The sequence below is a fragment of the Sphaeramia orbicularis genome, chromosome 14, assembly GCF_902148855.1.
Source record: "Sphaeramia orbicularis chromosome 14, fSphaOr1.1, whole genome shotgun sequence".
Classification (NCBI taxonomy): Eukaryota; Metazoa; Chordata; class Actinopteri; order Kurtiformes; family Apogonidae; genus Sphaeramia; species Sphaeramia orbicularis.
This window is the reverse complement of record NC_043970.1, coordinates 4,296,990-4,320,421: the sequence shown is the minus strand read 5'-3', so window position 1 is coordinate 4,320,421 and position 23,432 is coordinate 4,296,990. Positions and strand designations below refer to the sequence as shown.

At 38.2% G+C, this 23,432-nt stretch overlaps 1 protein-coding gene across 2 annotated transcripts in view; it reads right to left on the bottom strand.

Moving 5' to 3' along the window:
• The window catches only part of LOC115432987 (glutamate receptor 1-like), a 176,021-nt gene that overhangs the window by 107,401 nt on the left and 45,188 nt on the right, over positions 1 to 23,432 (bottom strand). The gene's annotated exons all lie outside the window — the stretch shown is intronic.

Genomic DNA, 23,432 nt, shown 5'->3' with positions numbered 1-23,432 from the left:
TTTCCTCGGAATCAAAGTTAATCACAACAAAACATGAACCAGATCATCCAACTGGCAAAAAAAAAAAAAAAAAAAAAAAACTGTTTGGCATCAGCTACTGAAAATTCAAAGGGATTTTCACAAGAAGAATAAGTGAACATCCAGAGTAAACAAACTGTAAAAAACACCATCATATTTTTTTTAACACCATTAAACTCTACTTCTTGTTCTATAATATTACTCTACCAACCACATAATCAATCAATCAATCAATCAATCAATTAATCAAATTTTATTCATATAACACCAAATCATAACAAAAGTTGACAATTTACATATACGCTACCGGTCAAAAGTTTTAGAACACCCCAATTTTTCCAGTTTTGTATTGAAATTCAAGCAGTTCCAGTCCAATGAACAGCTTGAAATGGTACAAAGGTAAGCGGTGAACTGCCAGAGGTAAAAAAAAAAAAAAAAAAAAAAGAAAGAAAAAAGGGAAGGTTAAACAAAACTGTAAAATAATGTACATTTCAGAATTACACAAAAAGGTGAACAAGAAATGGGTTAACAGCTTAAAGCAGTTCTGCAGCAGTGGAGGTTGATCAAGCCTCGAAAGTTGGTGCTACCAACTCCTACAGGTGTCCCAACATTTCTGAATTCCTTCCAACCCCCTCTATCTGCATAAAAGTAGTGTTGGAACACATTTTGGTACCATACCGTTGTGAGCATCGTTTGAACAGTATTGTAGTGCAGAAAGTAGTGTGTTACTATAAAAATGGAAAAGAGGAAAAGGCAATTAACAATAGAAGAGAGACAGACCATCATAACATTTAAAAATGTAGGTCTTTCCTACAGAGAAATTGCCAAGAAAGTCAAGGTGTCAGTAAGTCCAGTTTCCTTCATCATCCAAAGGCACTCAGAAACTGGGGGAAATGCTGACAGGAGGAGGTCTGGCAGACGCAAAGACACAACAGAATCAGAAGACAAGTTTCTGAGAGTCAACAGCTGGAGTGACAGGAGACTCACAGGACAACAGCTTCAAGCACAGGTCAATAGTGGTCGTAGTAAGCAAGTCTGAATTTCAACTGTTAAGAGAAGACTTCCAGTTGCAGGTTTGACCAGTCCATAACACCTTCTTCCAGTCTTCAGTAGTCCAGTTTCTTATTATGAAGTCTCAGCAATGGCTTTCTTGCTGAAACTCGACCCATCAAACCTGCAACTGGAAGTCTTCTCTTCACAGTTGAAACTGAGACTTGCTTACTACAACATTGACATTTATTGTGACATTGCATTAGCATTGCATGGCATAAACACATTCAACCAGTGCCGATGCACCCTTTGATCACAGCCAAAGGCAGTCCAACAACAATAGTGTGTGTGACTTTTTTTGGCCAGACAATGTGACAATGAGGGAATTGACTCATGGAAACACCTTTAGCCTGGGCATAAACTGCTCTCCAATGTTAAAAAAAAAGGGGGCGGGGGGTTTGCAGCTTGCATTTTATGGTTCCACTACCTTTGGATCTGACAGATGGATGGCCCAGTGGACAGACATAAGTAATCACATAACCTCCTAGTTGGTTTTTAAAAGAGGTCTAAGCTTTTGGGTCTGTCTACTCTACAATCTTATATTGAATTTAATGAGTATATGCACATTTCTCTCTGCAAGTATGTTGCAATGTCTATTTCATAAGGGTCTATTGCTGCTAATGAGCAGAGTGTCTTCTACTTGGAGAAAAAAATGCAGTCCCCAGCATCTTTTTGAGAATACTAGACCTTTATTGTGCAGTGGCTCCAGGTAAATGTTTCTCAACTTTGACAAAAAATGCTAGCATTGTCACTGGTGCAGATTCTCAGGAAGCAAATCTAACTGGACAGGATTGGGCCCCCCTGGTAACAAGGAAACGATTGGAAAAGCAACTGTATATAAAATCGTATATAAACTAACTACAGGACAGGCAAAAAAACCCTCTTCTTTAGGGGTGCAATCATCTTCAATTTCATAAATTTTGGGTCTTAAATTTTTAAGCCAAGGCACTTCAAACCACCAGATGTCAACTTTGTCCTATTTCTTTTTTGACTGCCCTTTATTTAAAGATATGAAGATGATACAAAATAAAATAAAAATAACAGATAAAATAAGCAAATAGAAGGAAAGGTACATGAGACAAAATTTTGTTAGGAATAGGAATTACACTCTTCTATTACACAGATTCTTAACAGAGTTTTAAATTCACCCAAGGACATAAAAACTAGGAATGCACCGATCCGATACCAGTATCGGGCATTGGCTCCAATACTCAGTGTGTGTACTCGTAAAAGTAATCCAATAAAACTGCACCGATACCACCAACGGCCGTCTGACATTCACAGTTCAGTGCAGCGGTGGAATAATGTGTGGGGAGTGTGAAGAGTGTGGAGATTTTTCAAAATAAACGACAATGATAAGAGTAACGCTGACTGCAAGTAATGTTAAAGACACAGACGGATACGGACGCAGTGTTCTGTCCGTCCTCTGCGTACATTCCATCCGTTTTCCAGGTGCTGGTGGATGCATACCCAGACGGAGAATACTAGAGGGAACTGTGGAGGTAGAGGATCTGTTCAAAGAGCCACTCTGTGAGTTAGAGAAAAACTACTGACACATTTAGGACAGCTACCCAGGGCTGGGCCAGTTTCCATCCTAATTATAACACTATGGGGGTACAGAACGGTGCAGACCGCCACCAGTGGAAGTGAAAACAAAACTTATCGCTCATTTATCTTTTCTCTACCTCCTGAAGCTAAGCTTTTCAACCTTACCAGCGAAAACGCTGTAACATTAGTATCCACATTAGTGTTACCTCTGTTGTCTCCATGTTTGTTATGACTGACTTTCTTCTTCTCAAAAAACTTTACTTTTCCTTGCGGTATTTGTCCAGTATGGTTAATTCAGAGCAGCGCCCCCTGGTGGATTGATTGAGAAATGCTCATTCCGACACATTAAATGTCAGTAGCAGCACTTTGTTCCAGTCAGACTAATGACAACGACAATAAAGCACATTTACCAAAGGAACTAACAATTGGAATGAGGTTATTAAGTACTCACATCGGTACTTGGTATTGGCAAGCACTCAAATGTAAGTACTTGTACTCGGTCTGGAAAAAAGTGGTATCAGTGCATCTCTAACGAAAACATTTAGTTGTAGAAAATTCTGAAGGTTATTCCAAGACCTGGGAGACTAAGAACATTTACCAAGTTCTGTATAAATCCAACAAACTTTGTACAGATGCCAACAGCTGAAATTTACACAACTCAGATGGGAGTTTACTCAGTAATGTGCTAAGCATGTGCCATGTTCTCATAGAGCCACTGTATTCTAAGTAAACATGGATTTGTTTGAACAGTGGGACACAGTGTTCCTATTAACTATGCAGAGTATGGCAGCCCAGCATAATCTCATTACAAACAACACTGTAGCCAACAGAGTCCCACCCTTAACAGTGTGAGAACTTTTATCTACTGAACACAGGGTTCAATTTTAACACTGAGTGAAGCATCTTTTTATTTACACTATCTACACATACAGACCTCAACCACAGAGCCATGTATATATATATCTGTTTTTATTTTGATGATTTCTGCGTACAATTACTTAGTGAAATCTACCTAAAAAATCCAAAGTCACTTTGGGAAAAAACAATTTAGTCCAAAAGTCCCATTTAAGATAAGATAAGATAAGATAAGATAAGATAAGATAAGATATCCATCTTTATATACACTCTAGGTCTATTTAAACCAGAAACTTACCCAACATACAGAGAAATAACAGGATAAACAGATCATTAAAATGATAAGCGATACAATAAGATATTATCCAACTTCCTGATACAGAGACTGTCATATGAGTACGGATTTTACATGGATGGGGATTAAAATAGTTTAGATTCCTGAATGTTCTGTCTGCCTGGTATCATAGTTCAGCACACAATCAAATAAAACCATATATACAACTATCATTCCTGTTGCACATATTCAGTGTAATTCAACCACTTTAATTTGTTTAATTTCAGATGCATTTGCACCAAAATAAGGGGGAATGAAAAACATTAACCCCAGAATGGACTTCTGCTCCATGTCTATAATTTCTGAAAACGCTAAACCCTTTCATTTGCACACTTGTTTCATCCATTTTTGTTTAAAAGACATGTTCTGGTCTCCTATCTGTTTTGCCCACTTTGGATTTATTTCATAAATAGGTGTGTCTGACTCAGTAAAATGCATAATTATGTCTAGGAATCATTTTGGACCATGTTCAGTGATGCATGACTCAGTTGCTGAAGCAAAACAATCATATCAAGCATCTGTAAAATGGATCCCTTTTATCCTGATAATGCCTGTAAAACTAAGAAATAAGACCATGGATGGGAACAAAAAGTAGATGTTACATTTATTAAGTAACAAAACTATATTCTTTTCATATTTCTTCAAGACGTGTTTAGGTGATCAGTTGGATCTTCCGTTCACTTCTGCACGGAATGTATAATTTTTAAACCTTTAGTTTGCCTTAAAAGTTACCATTTTGCCATCCTCGTAGATTCTTAAGCTGCTATATTTGATGTATAAATATAGTGTGTTCATCATATTTCAAGCAATAGAATCTACAAGGTGAGCAAGAATGTTCTTTTAGATTTTAAGTCAAACCTTATGATTTGACTGTATTTTCTAACATGATATTCAAATGAGTTCAAGTCACCGGTCATGTTTGGTCATTGTATGGAGCTGGATACGTATTAAAGGCATTATTTGAATGAATGAATGAATGAATGAATGAATAATGAATGTATTAATTAATTATTTTTTGGTTTTACATCAATTATTGTACTCAGTACATTAATCATAACAAACATAAAAACCAAAAAAGGAATAGGCTAGAAGCAAAAGCTTATTTTTTGCCTATCCTTCTCAACTAATACACTGCTTACATCAACTTAAATGTGTACAGCATCGAGCATTCACACCATAATAATTTAAAAAAAATAAATAAAAAAAATCAACAACAAAAACATATCTACCATCTCAATTCAATATTTCTGAATAATTTTAAACTTAAGGTACTTTTTTTTTTTTAAAACTTTGCCAAAGGAGTGGATGACTTAAATACGTCATAAGGTCCATTCCATAATTTCACACCCACAATCCCAGTTCATCTAGACTTCACATTTGTCCTCACTTCAATCCACTCACACATATGAAAATCTCTGAAATTCGTATTACTCTTAATTCCAAGAACAACGAATGGTATTTGAGACAATACTATTTTTATCCCTCATGTTCCATATACCTATTTAGAAACAATTCTTTATACCTCTTTTTAAATATATTTATATTTATATTTATTTAACTATTATATGCATGAATTATATAGAAGTGCATGAGCTTTGATGTGATTTGGAGTAAATATTGGTGGTTCAAGGTGATGTCAAATGAGGATGAGTTGAGCATCTGGAGGTTTAGATAGTTGGACAAGAAAAATATTATATGGCATCAGAAGACGGATCCTTCTTGGAATCAAAAATTCAACTCTTTCTGAGTAAGTCTATGAAAGTGGGACAGGTAGGGACAGAAAGGAGACAAATCCTTTCCATGCAGCACATAATAGCTAAAGCTCCATTTGGTAATAACAGAATGTATAGTACAGTGTTCTTATCTTCATGGTAGACAGACATAATTTGTCCTGCTCACTTATCTGCCGCTGAGATGCTGATAGAGTGCATTTTCCTGTTTCTCACAAAAGGCTTTCACATGGCAAATCCCTGCACACACAATGGTTATAATCAAATTACTGCTTGTGCCGAGCACCTTCACAGTCAGGGATTAAGTGTTGAGAAAAAAATAATACTCCGTGCCGAGGTACCATAAGTCATTCTGTAAATCACTGTCTTATTTTATGGTCCTCTGGGTACAATTGGATTAAGCCGTAACACCGATCCAGATTGGAGAAAAAAACGACTGAAAGCAGCAGAGCTGTGGCCACAACAGCAAACAGCAGAGCTTTGTGAAGTGCATGATGAACCTTAAGACACTTATCGATCATCCAAACACCCCAAAACAAACCCCACTTTCATCCTTGATATTTCTCTAATTTAATAAAGTACAGCCACTTTAAAGGCTTACAATGAATTATATTCAGGGCAAAAAGTGTAGTTTAGTCTTAAATCTGACACATACAAACACTGACTAAATGTGATTAGTAAACTTTGAAAAAATGTACAAATGTGCCATTACCTAATGCTTTACATAATGACTAAAGGAAAGATCATGGAAATATCTATAACTGTAGAGGTCTGATTAGAGTGGGAGTTTAAAGTCTATAATAATCTTCTTTGGGCAATCTCTCCTCACCAGATTTACATCCTTACAGGTAATACTAAATCTATATTATAAAAGAGACCTCTGTGTGTGTGTGTGTGTGTGTGTGTGTGTGTGTGTGTGTGTGTGTGTGTGTGTGTGTGTGTGTGCTTTATAACTGAAAAACTGGACGGATCTAGCCAGTGGCTTTTGGAGTGCTGGAATCCTTAGGTCAAGGATCAGACAGGTGAAAACAGCTGATTGATATGACCAATACTGTTTGAGTTATTAGTTGTTTTTAAAATTACAGCGGGCTTACAGGACGGCAGTGGGTCACAATAAACCGTCATGTTCAGTCCTGTGTCAAAGTCTCTAGTCCATGTCAATGAGAGCCATTCTATTTGTTCCTAATCTGTGTGTTCCAACAGTAAACTTAGTCAAGTCATCAAGTACAGAGAATGTGATGAAGTCATACAGTAATGATGTAAAGCCCTTTCAAATAAATATATGAGGTCACTGTGAATGTATTCTTTTCTGTTATTTTTGATTTCAATACAAAACAAGATGAGGGCCATTATATTTGTTTTCTAATCTGTGTGTTACATCAGTAAGATTACCTCAGCTCCTCATTTTATCAACTCTACTGCTTCTAGAATCTGTGGATTCCCACAGATTAATGCGCTACTGGAATTTATTCTGATATTTACATTTTTGTTGGGCCTTGTGTATTTTCTGGGTATATTTGGATTAGCTGGTAATTGATGATTTACAGATTAAAAGCAAACAGTAATTAGTGTTTAGCAGATGATAACTCTGGCAAAACTCATGGTGTTTGTAAAAGATGCCACCCCTCGCTCATCATTAAGAGATTATGAATATACTAGTATTTGACCTGCGGGGAACCACGGGTTCTAGATGTGGTAGTTTTTATGCTGAGGATAGTTGACTTTTAGGAAAAGATGTTTGTCTATATGTCTATATTTTATATGTAGTGACATGAAAATTGTTTGGTAAGTCATTAATCCATTTCCTTCATCCACTGTTTATTTGACTGTTATTTATTTTCATTTTCAACTAATTCTGTAAAGCCCTGTGAGGCAACCTTGTTGTGATATAGGGTTCTACAAATAAAACTGAACTGAATTAAAGTGTATTTACCCCCAATTTCCAGAAGGCTCTGCCCAAAGGATTGATAATGTTCTATCTAATCTAATCTCATCTCATCTAATCTAGTCTTTAAAAGTCACAAATCTGTGTTCTACACAATAACTGTTACAAGTGCACATATTGATATATTTGCAGGTTATAGCCTTAAAATAAAACTTACAATAGACTGTTGGCCAGAAAGTTGGAATAAAATATTTTTACCTCTTCCCATGAAATGAGTGGGACAATATGATTTATTCTTGAGAGATAAAGTAAAACGTTGAATACTCTGTATATGCATTATGGTATAAGAACACATCTGTGGCTGCTGAAAAAGTTTATAAATGATATTTACAAGGTCCCTAAGGAACTGTTCACTCAAAATGTCTCTCACTCCATTTTTTGTTCTTTCAGTATTCAGTATTCTTTTCAAAGTGCACCTCTTTACACCCTTTCTCACTTATATAATACAAAACTCTTCACAGCTTTTCATTCTCAACCAAGTACGCCAGTTTAACCTCGTGACCATGTCTTATATTTTCAGATTTCAGTGTTGAGAGGTATGCTTGACAATGACATGATTATATTTTTAGAAAAAAAATAAGATTACTCACAGAAATATAAGTTACCCTTTTCATGGAACCCTGACCAAATTTCTATAAGCTTTTTTTTTTAGGTTTAGTTATAGCTGAAGAAGTGTAAAATCACAGTGCACATATAAAACTTTGCTTGAGAGGGGAACATACTGAAGTTTTTGTTTTTAGCAAGTGGCTAAACCACAATTTAAACTACATCCTAGGGAAATACATTTCTCACCCTTAGACTGGTCACCAGAGATCTGGTGGATGTTGCAAGGGTTCATTTGCAGTGTCGAAACAGCACTAGAGTTTTTGGTTCACAGTAGTATAACAAAACAGTATTATATCAGTATATCAGTATTTTAATATCTTTTTTTTTTTTTTATCAGTAATTTATACTATTTACTAAATGCTGCTGACAGTCAGGGACCTGAGTACAATGTTTCATTTCTGTGTATTTTTTTATATGCTGAAATGACAAATAAACTTGAATCTGAATCTGAAAACACTCTATATCAAACATCTAAATATTCCTCTCAGATGTCAACAGATGTCCTCATGTTTCCTCATGTGTCCTTGGTGCAGCCCCAGATCCCCATGGCCAGCACTAACATGCTAACAACAAGATCCCTATGCGCAGGCTATCACTGGAAAAAACTGTTACCTTCAGGGTCATACTATCATGCTAACAATAGACGTTTGGCCTCAGGCATTTGCTCTCATGCTAATGAGGTATCTGTCTCTTAGCATTAGCGCTGCTGTCCCACTAGGACGACAGAGCGTCCCTTCATCACAACGGGTCAAGAAGCAGAGAGCCAACAAGATGCTAGCAACCCTGGGAATCTCTGGAATTATTTGTGTTTAGGTCAACAGCTTTTCCCATAATGAATGTCCCCATGTACTCCCGTGTTGAATGAACAGAGTTATTTATTAATTTAGTCAGCGCTTAACTATTTTCTTTATAACTGATGAACATAGTGATTATAGCTAAGATACAAGGGCTCACTTCTTTTGCCACTGAACACACTAATCCACTTAGCCACAATTTCAATTAAAAATACATTTTAATGAAGGTAACATATTCACTGTATATACAGTATATGTGCATATTCCTTCTGAAAATAAAGTACTAATTAAAGGAAGGTGTCAAAAAATGTGCTTATGTGCATAAATGTGCTACTTTGAAGCCATGTGCAAAGTGAATAGATGTTTAAATTAAATAAACATCTTAGCAAACCAGCATGTTCTATGTTAAAGGAATACATGCATCAGGCTTTGTACAGACTAGAGCACGTTTCCCAACCTTTTTGAGCCATGGCACATATTTTACATTAGAAAAATCACAAGGCACACCACCAAACAAAAATGTCACAAAAAGTATATTTATTGAAATATAATGCAAATCTGTTCTCAATTTACTTCCTCAGTGTGAAACCTGGGTCTGTTTATTTGAACACAAAGCTGATATTCTTGCAGGAATTGAAGAAAGACACACACCAGTCTTCCTAAAAAGCTCTGAGTCTCTCTTTTTTTGGGGGGTGGGGTTGCGAGCATATCGGGGGTGCACAAGCGACACTGTCGCGGGGCGTTTGGAACAAGAAAGCTAGACGGGTGTGTTAGCAATCCCTCAGATGGACCCCCGGATTGAGGTCCATTGTATCATAGCATGTGAGGCATATCCCCCCCGCCCCAACCCGATACCCAGGGTTCACGGGTAACTCGCTAATCTCTAGTGAAGGGGGCTTTACCTACAGAACGCACCGCATCTGGGCCGGTTCACTTTCACTTTTATTTTTCAAAGGCAAATAGGAGACTGTTGTTGTAGAGTGGATAATTGGTGCCTGCAGTCGTACGTATCTACATCACGCTGCTCGCTTATAGAACCAATCAGGTGAAATTGGATAATTTTCCACAACACACCTGATGATTTCTCATGACACACTTATGTGCAGCCGCAGCCGCAGCAGCAACAAATATGGAGACAACAAGCAGTAAAACCATGTGCCCTCCTGGGTCAGAAGAAATGGAAGGAATTACTGTAAGCCAGTTGTCATCTTCTAATACAGGATGTGTGATCGTGAAAAACAGCACTTAGACATCAGTTTCATGGTATTTTCAGAATATGTCACTGTACAGGTTTATCATACATGCACTGTAAGGAGCGAGTGAGCGGTGAGGGCCGGCCATACCCTGTATGCTTGTGAGGTGTGTATGATAAGCCTAATTAAGAAAAAAGAAAAAATAATAAGACAGAAAAAAATAGTGATGAAAGTCACACACTGCTTTAAATATAATGGAAGATGACAAAAGGTTTCATGGTCCAGTAAAATGACATGAAAGAAAATTGTATATTAAAAAATACCAGATGGAGCTGCTAACTGGAGTTTCTGATATTAAATAAAACACTGTAAAACAGCACGCACTTCCTGTCTCCTGTGTGGGGGTGGTTGGTTAGAAGGTACACATGGAACATCATGGGCAGGCCTTTAGATTACACCTTGGCTGGGCCGACTAACGGTGTGCCCAAATTAAATGTCCCCAAATTAAAAATAAAAAAAGGCCAGAGCAGAGTGTAAACGAAAGTATTGACTCACTCGCCCCTGCTTTTTTCCTCCCGTAAAACACATCGGTTATAATATACAAGGCTTGTTCATAACGACAGAGAAAACATTGACAACACATATGTACCGAACAGGAAAGCACAAGTATTCATGCTTCCCGCAGAAGTCATATTTTGTGATAACGTTAGCACAAACACAGAATCCAAATGCAGAACTCCGACAACAAACGTTAGTTCCAAAAGGTTTATTGTTCACACACACAGGTGAAAAAATATAATGAGTGACAGAATCTTGAGGATAATGGTTGGGGATTTTCTCCTCAGATTCGTCCTCCGGATCGAGGGCAGCAGCCCGTCTCCCCGAGCGGGGTTAGGAGTCTTTTCCCCGACTGGGGAAAACCAAAGGGAGGTCAGGGACGGAAACAGGTCATACACAGGCAGGCTAACAATCGAGCAACAGGACATAAGGACTAGGCAAACTCACGTACCGGTAGTCAGGGCGAGAAGGTCAAGACCAGATCAGATGAGGCAGACAAAAACCGACAGGGATCAGGCAGAAGACGAAAAACCGAGGAATCCAAAACAGGTCAAAAAACAGGCAAGCAAACGAACAAACGAGGTCAAGTACGCTGGTCTGAACTACTGGAGTTACAAACTGGCGACTGACAAGGGGAAAAGACAGGGTTTAAATACACAAAAGGGAGGGAAGACAACTAGACACAGGTGAAGCAAATTAGGGCGGAGACAGGTAATCAGGACAGAGGTCAGGATGAGCGGGGAACAGGAAGTAAAGACGACAGACAAGACACATGAGGGAAAACTTAACAAAATAAAACAGGAAGTGACACACAAAACATAAAAGACAGACAAGATCAGACTATTGTCTGGCAGCAGGTATGACATATTTGCGCCGTTTGATTGGTCTAAATCACCCGTTTCGGCCAATGAGAGGTGATGAGAGCTTGGAGATTGACTCGTACGTTGTACGCCAAAGGTTTTCTCTCAACAACCATGCCTCGTGGGCGACCTATAAGTTCAGGCCGCTCACATAACAAACGCAGTGAAACATATGACATATGAATTATCTGCCTGCATGCAGTCCTGTGATTTTGGAATTAAAATCAGCTGGCCATATGCTGATCAATACTTCTGGAAATTAGACTTGTGGAATCCATGCCTTCATACTCTTGAATATATCTGAATAGTCTAAGAAAACAGGAATTACTGTTGAAAAATCTAATCCCGCACCCACCCCTCCGCCGATTCCAGCATCTGATGTGCCCAAATTAAGGTAATCTAAAGCCCTGATGGGATGGATGTAATAGTAATAAAAGATGATAAAAATGACTAAACACACCCTGGATGAAAAAAACTTTTGATTTGATTTGATTTAGTGATTTATTCTTAACAGGCAATGAAATTTAACATATATGCAAACTAGCAAAACATACATAATAATACAAATATCAAGAATCATAACAATCTTAGACAGAAGAACAGCACAATAGTTCCATTTACATGAAAAGGGGTGGGAAGATGTGCAACTAGAGTTTCACACTGTACTTAAGGCATACATTTACTGTGGCATAATTTCACTGAGCTTATGTAATGTCACTGCATGTATTTCCTTTACTTTTCAGATACAACATCGCCAAGTCTGCCGACCTGACCAACTGAAGCAACCTGAGATCATATCACTGCCCCCACAGGCTGGTACTGTTAGCACTAGCCCTGATGTGCTCATCAGGGATCAATGCCATCTTATCATCATGACCTACTTCTAGTCCAATAAAAAGCTGGGATAGTGTCAAAACCCACAGATACAGGTTATGACACTTGAGTACAGTGTGTCATTTCTAAACTGACTCTGGTGTTAACAACCACCAAATTCGTACACCAAATGAGGAAGTCTTCTTGTGATGGATTTACCAATGCATTGCAGTTAATGGATTACAAAGGACTGCAGGACAATTTCAGTGCAAACGGGGCTTCACAGCCTTTACACATAACATCCTCATTTACCAAAATCTATTGGATCTGCAATATTTTGAAGTGAATCTCATTACAACTGGTGAGAGTCCCTGATTGACATTGAATACATCAGCATTAAAGTTTAAGATGTGGTTGACTGCACAAGCATGAACTGGATACAGTCGAGATGCAAAATTTCTTATGTTTTTGCATTAGTAAAATTTCATTGTATTGTGGTTCATGTACTTGCTAGAGGCAACATCCCTGTAGAAATACAATCAGTCATTTGTGACCAGTAATTTTAGCAGATTGATCCCTCCTTTCTAAACTGTTTCTCCACTGCATCTATCATCATAAGGGAACATTTCTCATCAAATCTTACAGGAGAAAGTAAAGCTTTATTCTGCTACTAAGTCTGAGGTGCATTTTCAGTATGAAACTGCAGACAGAACACAACAGTTAAATATGCAGACCTTGGTTCAGGTGATCTTTTAAACAAATATGTTGTTACTGAACAGGTCAGGTGTTCTGTCGTAGTCGAAAAGTTATGGCATAAATAAGAAGTTGAGTAGCTGTAGTTTTTTAACCAGGGCTGAGGGTTCTCCAGGTTCAGGAAACTCTAGATTTAAATATTTCATTTCAATTCAGATAAAGCAGGGATTTCCACAAATATCCCAAAAGATAAGTCTGGTGTCTCCCTGATACTCCTGAAACTTCACACAATGAGTAACTAATACAACAAAGCATTTATAAACTACTGTAAAAAAAAACAAAAAAAAAACAACCTCAACAAACCATGAATTTCTAGTGTAGCTGATATGAATATAGACTCACTGAAAAATTAGGAAAGTTACACACAAAATATGTTATTTGACTGCCTTTAGTTGTGATTATGGGTCACATTCACGTTAGTATCCTTTATGGCATGCAATGCTTAAGCAGTATCACAATGATTGTTATAATATTTATATCCATCCATAGTTGCTTTAATTTTTGGTCAACATCATGTACTGATGTTGAAGGAGTCAGACAGGCAGTGGTGCCACACCCCTGCTGAATTCTCAGCACAGCAGCAAAAAAAAAAAAAAAAAAAAAAAACGACACTGACTTTGAAGTAACACGATGTGCTAAATTTTATTACACGTTGTTAGCCGCTAGTTAGCCAATCTGGCTATTGCTTTAGGCATCATAACACAATCTCCTCCTTCCTATGCTACTGAAGTAAATGTTCTGGAATCCATATTGAATGAAAAAGAAACATTGTAAAACCAGGAGCGTTTTCAGCGTTAGCAGCGTTTTCAGGCCGACAGAGAACTGAGCCGGTTCCTGCACTTAATCTCGAACTGGCCGACGTGTTCACACTGAAACTCAGAGCATTCAGGAACCAAAAATTTGGTTCCCTACAGGCACCAAGTAAAACTTGGTTTTTCTAAGCAGACTGTGATGACATGAGTGGATGTCACCAGGTTGATCCAGGTCAGAAGTGGAAAAATAAACAAACTAAGAAACCGTGAGTGTGGAAAATGGCAGAGTTCTGTGTTCTAATGTTCTGTGTTGCATTAAATAAAAACCATCTTTTGAGAGTTCTGTGCCATCTTTATTGCCACGCGTACATTCACTTGCAGACAACCTTTCTCATCATGCATCAGTCCTACTACATCTACGGTAAATATCGAGGGACAAAACAGTAGCAATACGACATCTCCTTTTTTTTGGTGGCAAAGCATCGCCCTCTGTTGATGAAGTGTCGTGGGCTCGTAGAATGGTATGAACACTGGCTGTTCATGGGCAAGCACTTTGGTTCCCAGTGTAACTGGTGCAGAAACCGGCTCCAACACTGGGCTGGCCCATCTGAAAACAGCAAAAGAACTTGTAGCTGTCAACTTTTATTCTGAGGTTACTGGTTTTGACGAGGATCCAAGACCAACATTCTTCTACCAAGAAGTAAACAATGTAAGTACCGTACTTTCCGGACTATAAGCCGCTACTTTTTTCTCAGGCTTTGAACCCTGTGGCTTATCCAACAATGCAGCTCGGGTATAGATTTTACGGGCTAACGGCCTCCAGGGGGCGCTCTAGCAGGAAGCACAAAAGTGAGACAGACAGGTGGAAGCGGTGATGAAGAGGAGAAGTTTTAAGCTGAACTTTTAACAATCATTTTGTGTGTCATGCACAAACCCTCATCATGGAAAACACACGAAGGAATGCATATGATGCAGCTTTTAAGTTCAAACCAATCGAACTGTCTGTCCAAGAAGGAAATAGAGCTGCTGCACAGAAGTGACAATGAGAGACAACGGAAGAGAGACGCAGAAGGTGTGTGACAGAGCCTTTCTGAGGATGTTCAACTCCGACACTGAAGAAGACGACTGCAGTGGTTTCAATGAGCAGAAGGAAGATGAAGATACACATCAATGACTTTTCTGGGTTTTTGAACCAGCCTGTTCCTGTCGTTTTACTGCCATGTTACAGGCACTGTTTGGAAAAAAGCAGTTAAGGTATGGAAATAAATATTTAAATAATCTGTCTGTTTACCATCTTTCTGTGTAAATATCTCATGTTACAACATGGATATCTGTGGCTTATAGTCAGGTGCGGCCTATATATGTACAATATTTTTTTGTTTTAAAATTTGGTGGATGCGGCTTATATTCAGGTGTGGCTTATATTCAGGTGCACTCTACAGTCCGGAAAATACAGTACAGATATACATTTGAAATGTATATTTATACTTACTTATGCTGTACTTATCTATACTTACTTGTACTATAATTAAGGCTGAAAATCAACACTAAATGGTCCTTAAATGAGGTAACTAGTTCAAGATAACTGGAATCTGGTGATTGGTAAGTTGCAGTTTGTCAATTTCTTTCCACAAAACTCACCAGAAGTCATAATTTAAAGGGTTATTTTGCAAAATTTTCCTCTGGGGGACCATGCTGGTGTTGCTAGGTTACCAACAAATGCTACAAAAATTTCCAAATGAAGCACTGGTCAGACCACTATATAAAGTGTTGTTAGTCACAAGACTGTGGTTGGGGTTCAGGTCTGGAATCTGTGATGGCCAATCCATTTGTGAAAATTATGTCTCTTGCTCCTGAACCACTTTTGCACAATCTGATCAGGCCAATGATTCTCAACATTGTCTAGTGTTTATGGTCTTTATCAAACTGATCAAACTGTTGTTTAAGAAATGAGACACTACTCACTGCATTAGTTAGGGTTAAAGAACTTGTTGCAAATAAAACATATCAATCACAGCCGTAATTGTTCAATAGAAGGATCTGAACTATTTTTGGCCATGGAGTGTATTTCATTACATATGTCTATGTAAGCAGTAGACAGCAGTAAGCTGCATTGAGAAATGAAGGTGTGTCTGATGCAGTGGCGGCTGCTTGTCTTTCAGACAGGGGAAGCTCATTGTCAACTTACATAAAAAAAAAAAAATTAAAAAAAAAGTCAAGTTATTTAAACATACATTCGGCCCTCTGTTCCTTTTTAAGAAAATGCTCAGTGACCTTATCGTACCGAGTGGGCGTCTTTTCCAGGGACTGGACCAGTGTCCTCTGAATGTCCAGCAGAGCTGGGCTGCTCAGATTGCCTTGGCCCATTGTGTTGTGGGTGTAAGACTTCAGCCTTTTTAAACTACAGATGCTCCTTTCACTCCGACCTAGCCGACAGTATGACTGATTTAACTATCTATAAAACGATATTAAACTCAAACAAGAAATGATTAAATTATGTAACTGAAACAAGAAAATGCTGAAATTATGTTAAATTGAAACAAGGAAGTACAATGAGTGTGTTTTATTTACAGTGCAAGAAATGAACGAGTAATTTCATAGTGGTTTCTCTGATTTCCCAGCAGAATGTGCGACAGTATTAAACTGAACTCCGTCAGTGAAGGAGCAGATCTCAAACTAGCTGTCAATCAAACAGGATTCAGCCTTTCGACTGATCCTCCAATCAGCACGTGGGATTCTGGCGTCCAGCCCGGCCGAGCTCCGCCCACAGCTCCATTCACCCCCAGAGACGCCCGGTGTCCGGGGGCGGGACAACATCGTGGCATTTATCCAATTACCGTCCAGTTTTGAAGCAATGAAAAAACTGTTCCACTCAGTCCCATTGAAGCCCAGAGACGCCCGCAGTCTACGGACAAATGCACTGAGCAGAGATGGAGGAGAAAACAGCGCAACGGGAATGGAGGAGAAGTGAACAACATCGAGTCCGTTGATTTGTGACAAAGCTGATTCTGAACGAACTCATCTGTGAGATGAACGTGTTCTAACACATTTCTAGTCAATAAAATGTCAACACAACCGCACATATTTAACCATTTAATTTTCGTAATTTTAGGGGAAGCCGGGCTTCCGTTGCAGTCTATGAGAAATCGCCACTGGTCTGATGGTGTCAGATGGTGTCAGGTGTCCAGCTGCATTTATCTACTGCACAAGAAGTACAAATATTCATTGTTTTTAATTATTGTTATTAATAAATGTTCATCACAAACGCATCTGATGACAGCACCGCAGCAGTGCAACTCTCCTGACCCCACCCCCTTGAATAATTCACATTAGAAAAGAAACTAATGTTGAACAAGGACACTTAACATCTCAGGCAGCAAGTCGACCTCGCCAGCGTACCCACTGAGGGTCCTCCAGTCAGACATCTCACTCCTCCTCTCCTGAGGCTTTTAGACAGTGCTTTATTTAAACACAGCCGAGAGATGCCAACAAGTGCCACAGGGCCCACAGCTGAGACCGCATCTACCCACAGAGCCGCTCATCCTCTTGACACATCCGTCCATCTATCCATATTGTGGATCTATCCATCCGCAGAAGACATAATATCATGTACATATACAAAAAAGGAGGGGGTTGTGTTGCAGACGGGGCATATGGCGAGTGATTGTGAGGACGTCTATTTTCCAGAGGCTTTCACTGTCGTCATCCCCTACTGCCTCCATTCACAACCAGACACGTTCATGCTTCTCTGCTGAAAAGACGAGACAGGACGGCCCCAAGACACAAAACCAACGATCAGGTCACTGTTTCACTCCGTCATTCTAGATTTCCATCACTTGGATAACACTTTTTGTTGTTCCTTTTCCAGAACGCCATCTAGTCGGGCCATAAAACAGAATGAGCTGTTGCACTGTTGCACTTTTGACATCAGTGGATCTGAAGTGACTTTGTGTGGGATGGCATCTTCAATTTCAGTATTAAGTAGAAAGAAATATGTGTTTTGAGTTTGCACAGAAAAATGCATTAACCACCCGGACAAACCAGCATGTAGATTAAGTTTCACAGTCATTCACTTCAAATCCATGTCTGACACCATCCTTCCATCCTTCTCCCATTTTTTTTAACTGCTTAACCCTCGAGAGGGTTGTGAGGATGCAGGAGCCAATCCCAGCAACCAATGAATGAATGGTTGTGACACCAGTTCATTACAAGGCTGACATATACAGACGAAAAACCAATCACTCTCACATTCACACCTTCGGACAATTTATATTGACCAATTATCCCATTAAAGTGCATGTCTTTGGATGGTGGGAGGAAGCCAAAGTACCCAGTGAGAACCCACACAGATGCAGGGACAACACGCAAACTCCACAGAAAAAGGCCAACGGCAACTGGCACTGGGATTGAACCCAGGACCTTCTTCTCTGACACCATAAGCTGAACAAAAGCAACACTGAAAACCTATCATTTGTCAGACTTAAACTACTGGCAGCAGATGAGTTATACATATATGTTTATGTTTTTTAACTATTGAGTGTTTACAAATATAAGATATACCTCTAACAGGGGTCAGTGGGGACATTTATGAAGCATGAATATCAAAATACAGACACAAATAAGACTAAATAAGTGAATGAAAAACACCATAGACTACCTAGATGAGATCAAATGCTCAGTTGCTCAGCGTGCAAATAAAAATAAAAGCTGGTATGGAAAAATTCAGAGACTAGGTAGGTCCTCAGTGACCTTTTTAAAAGTGCGTGGGATGGAGAGCGATGGTCAGTACATCTGAGGAGACTAAAGAATAGGCTTCCAACAGAGAAAGTTTACTAATATAGGATACAGATACATAAAGGAGGCACTGAAGACTTCAGGAGCAAAAGGATCTTCACAGAAAATCCATCCTGAGTCCTCTACGTAGAAACCATTGTACAGCCTGTTATCAAGAAGGTGGGAGACCTGAGGCAGTTGAGGACAGTGGTGGTTTTTGAAGTATGAAATCTGGACGCTCTAAACTGACCAGTCCAAGTACTGAAAAAGAAAATGTAGAGTAGAAAAAAAAAATGACTGAAATAGACCACAGCGTTGGTTGGCAGTCTGGACAAATCAGAGGCACTTCAATAATGTGAAAAATCCTTTCGAAAACCCTCACAGTATTGTCAGGGTCATCTGACCTGACATCGACACCAAATTCAGAAACAACAATATATTTAGAACATTTATTCCAGTCTCTCAGGGTGGTGCAGTGGATAGCGCTCATAGCAAGAAGGTCCTGGGTTTGATTCCAACACCAGTCGATGGGGGTGGGACCTTTCTGTGTGGAGTTTGCATGTTCTCCCTGTGTCTGCGTGGGTTCTCTCTGGGTACTCTGGCTCCTCCCACCATCCAAAGACATGCACTGATAGGTTAAGTGTGTGTTTTTAACCTGTCTCTTTTCCATTTTTTTTAAAGCACTGTGAATTGCCCTGTCTATGAATTGTGCTATACAAATAAATCTGCCTTGCCTTGCCTTGCCTTAATTGGTTAATCTAAATTGCCCCTAGGTGTGAGTGTGAGAGTGATTGTTCGTCTCTTTATGTTCAGCCCTGTGATGAACTGGTGACATGTCCAGTTTGTACCCTGCCTTCACCCATATGTAGCTGGGATACAGTGGCGGCTGCCTGTCTTTCAGACAGGGGAAGCTCATTGTCGGCTTACATCAAAAAAAAAAAATTGTCAAGTTATTTAAACATAAATTCGGCCCTCCGTTCCTTTTTAAGAAAATGGTCAGTGACCTTATCGTACCAAGTAGGCATCTTTACCAGGGACTGGACCAGGGTCCTCTCTGCTTAGATTGCCTTGGCCCATTGTGTTGTGGGTGTAGGACTTCAGCCTTTTTAAACTAGAGATGCTCCTTTCACTCCGACCTAGCCGACAGTTTGATTCATTTAACTATCTACAAAACGATATTAAACTCAAACAAGAAATGACTAAATTATGGAACTGAAACAAGAAAACGCTGAAATTATGTTAAATTGAAACAAGGAAGTCCAATGAGTGTGTTTTATTTACAGTGCAAGAAATGAACGAGTAATTTCGTAGTGGTTTCTCTCTCCATTTCACAGCAGAATATGCGACGCTATTAAACTGAACTCTGTCAGTGAAGGAGCAGATCTCAAACTAGCTGTCAATCAAACGGGATTCAGCCTTTCGACTGATCATCCAATCAGCACGTGGGATTCTGGCGTCCAGCCCGGCCGAGCTCCGCCCACAGCTCCATTCACCCCCAGAGACGCCCGGCGTCCGAGGGCGGGACAACATCGTGGCATTTATCCAATTACCGTCCAGTTTTGAAGCAATGAAAAAAACTGTTCCACTCAGTCCCATTGAAGCCCAGAGACGCCCGCAGTCTACGGACAAATGCACTGAGCAGAGATCGAATGAGAAAATGGAGGAGAAGTGAACAACATGGAGTCCGTTGGTTTGTGATAGAGCTGATTCTGAACGAACTTGCCTGTTAGATGAATGTGTAGTCAATGAAATGTCAACACAACTGTACATATTTGACCATTTAATTTTCGTAATTTTAGGGGAAGCCGGGCTTCCCTTGCAGTCTGACAGAAATCACCACTGCTGGGATAGGCTCCAGCGACCCCCGTGACCCCAGAGAGGATAAAGCAGGTTCAGAAAATGAATGAATGAATGAATGAATGAATTTCATGTCTCAGAAAATAATGGTTGATTAATGTTTGCCAAGAGTGTGAGAGTGTAGTTTAAAGTTTAAACTCATCAATGAAGGAAAAACATTACTACCACATAATATACTACCCTCTAAATTTAACTGCTATTATGATTTTTATTGAAAATAGAAATCTTATGAAGATTTTGAAATGGTGCAGATTATTATATCATCGTTTGTAACATTTACGATCATTATAAATTCTCTACTACATTTCTTCTTATTTTAAGAGTCATTTTTACAGAATATTCACTGACAACATCAGCAGCTTGCCTCAAGTTGACAGTGTCTGGTCCAAAAAAGTTCTGTTAAGTCAATGCGAGCTGATAACTGTCAGTGGAAAAGGGACAACTGACTGCTTGCAATATTTATCATTCCTAAAAAAAAAAAAAAAAAAAAAAGCATAAATTTTTCTTCATATTTAATGACTTCTCTCCTGATTTAATGAGGACAGGGAGCTCACTTTCATAGCTCCAGGTTTACTTAACCCACCATGCTCTTTAGCTCTGGCCCATACTATACATTTTTTAAAATACATATTTTCAGATTGGGCACTCTGGGTCACTTTGGGAAAAGTCATCAAATTTCCATTATTCAGGATATGTTCACTGTTGTCAAATGTAAAAGTTGAACCTCAACAAAATATAAGGATTAAATCAAAAATCATAATATAAATCATAGATATACTAACATGTTTTGGCTCCAGAGAGTCTGCATCAGGGCATATTCACTCCCAGTTTATTAACATATCATTGGTAAAATGGAGGCAATATCAATAATAAATATTTAAGTGTGTTTTGAACTGTTAACAGTGAACTTAAACACATCAGTGCTCTTGAAAATGCACATTCAAATCTACAAATATATAAAATCTACATTTTGTTGGCCAAAACACCTCAACTCACCACTTACTGTCTGAACATCTTCCTAAGTTATCCCACTTATTTCATGATGTAGACTTGCACTTTTAGTTTTTCTTTAGTATAACTCTATATGATGAAGTTACCCACCCCCCCCAAAAAATCAACTGCTCCTATCAACCTCACCTCACTCATGTGTAGGGCTGTGTATTGGCAAAAATCTGGTGATACGATACAAATCACAATACTAGGATCACAGTACGATATATCACAATATATCATGATACTGTTAAAAAGGAAATATGCACAAATACTAAACACATTTTTATCTGATCCCAACAGGATCTAATGTTATATCACAAAATGTTCCTGTGTTCAAACTTAAATTCTGTTTTACAGACATTAGTAGTTTAAGATCCTGTTCAAATGTTCAGATTCTATTAGTTCAGAACTAACATCAGAACATTATTTTTGTCCAACAAAGGAACTAACATCTGCCTCTCAGACAGTAAAAAGTGCTTTTAGGATGATTGAAATAACCATTATTTAATAAAACAGTGTTAAATAATACTAAATAGGATATAAACAAAAAACAAAAATGAACCTCTGCCATATCTGCTTTTGAATAAATACCTAAAAATATCCATACAGTACTTAATATCGATACAGTATTGTGAAATGGAATATTGCGATATATTGCAGAACCGATATTTTCTAACACCCCTACTCATGTGATATCCTGATGATCACTAATCCATTTGTCTTTCTGTGGTTACGCATCTAAATCACTTCCCTCACGGCGAACAACTTTGAAAATGACTCCATCACAAGCAGTCCATTTGTTTACATACCAAACTGACAAGTCACCTGGGCCCTTTCTGAAACTTTGCCGCGAAGTGCATTGTGAGAATGGAATATCCAGGCAGCTGCAGCAGCAACAAACAGAGACAACAAGCACTGAAACCATGTCTTCTACTGAGTCAGAAGAAATGGAAGGAATCACTGTAAGTTCACTGTCATCTTATAATACGGGGTGTGTGATGGTGAAAAACAATACTTAGACATCAGTTTCATGGCATTTACACACTGTAAAAAAAAAGAACGTAAAAAAACAGTAATATTCCGGCAGCAGGGGTGCCGAAAAAATATTGTAAAATAATGGAAAATAACCATCTCATAAAAATACAGTAATTTCCCATAATTAAAATAGTTTTTTGCCCTGACTTTACATGAGATTTTGCATATTTTTTTGACTTTTTAATGTTTAATAAAGAATATTTACATGTATTAAAACAATCAAATTACCTATATATATATATATGTATGTATATATATATATATATATATAAATATATATATATATATATATATATATATATATATATATATATGTATAATTTTCAATGAGACAAAGTTGTACAATCCACTGGTAAAAACTGTATTTTGACAGTTTATCAGTGCTTATACATGTTATACATTCACAAAAATACATTTATTCAACATTTTTGTTGTGAAACCTCCCATAATTACACAAGATATTTGTCAATTAACAAACAAGTCTTGTTAAACTTACAGAACAAATACTTCTTTTAAGGTTAACTGTCAGTAATTTTATCTCGTTTTATTTATGTTTTTACAGCATTAAAGTTTAAATTAACAGTTTAATCTCATAAATAGAAAAATATTTGTGAAATTACGATACATTTGTAAATGTATTTTAACTGTATTTTTCTGTGAGAAAAAGAAAAAAATTCTTTTAAAAAATGGAAATTTTATGGTTATTCACAGTTACAGTTTTTTCGTGTTATTTTACATTTGACGTGTAAAATCACAGTGTGTTTTTGTCATTTAATTGATATTTTCCTGTATCTTAAAAATACAGGAAAAATCTGTAAAATAAACAGTGAAAATGCTGTCAAATTACAGATTTTTTTTTCAGTGCAGAATATGTCATTGTGTAGGTTTATCGTATACGCCTCGAAAGCATACAGGGTATGGGCGGGGCCTCACTGCTCACTCACTCCTTACAGTACTTGTTTGAT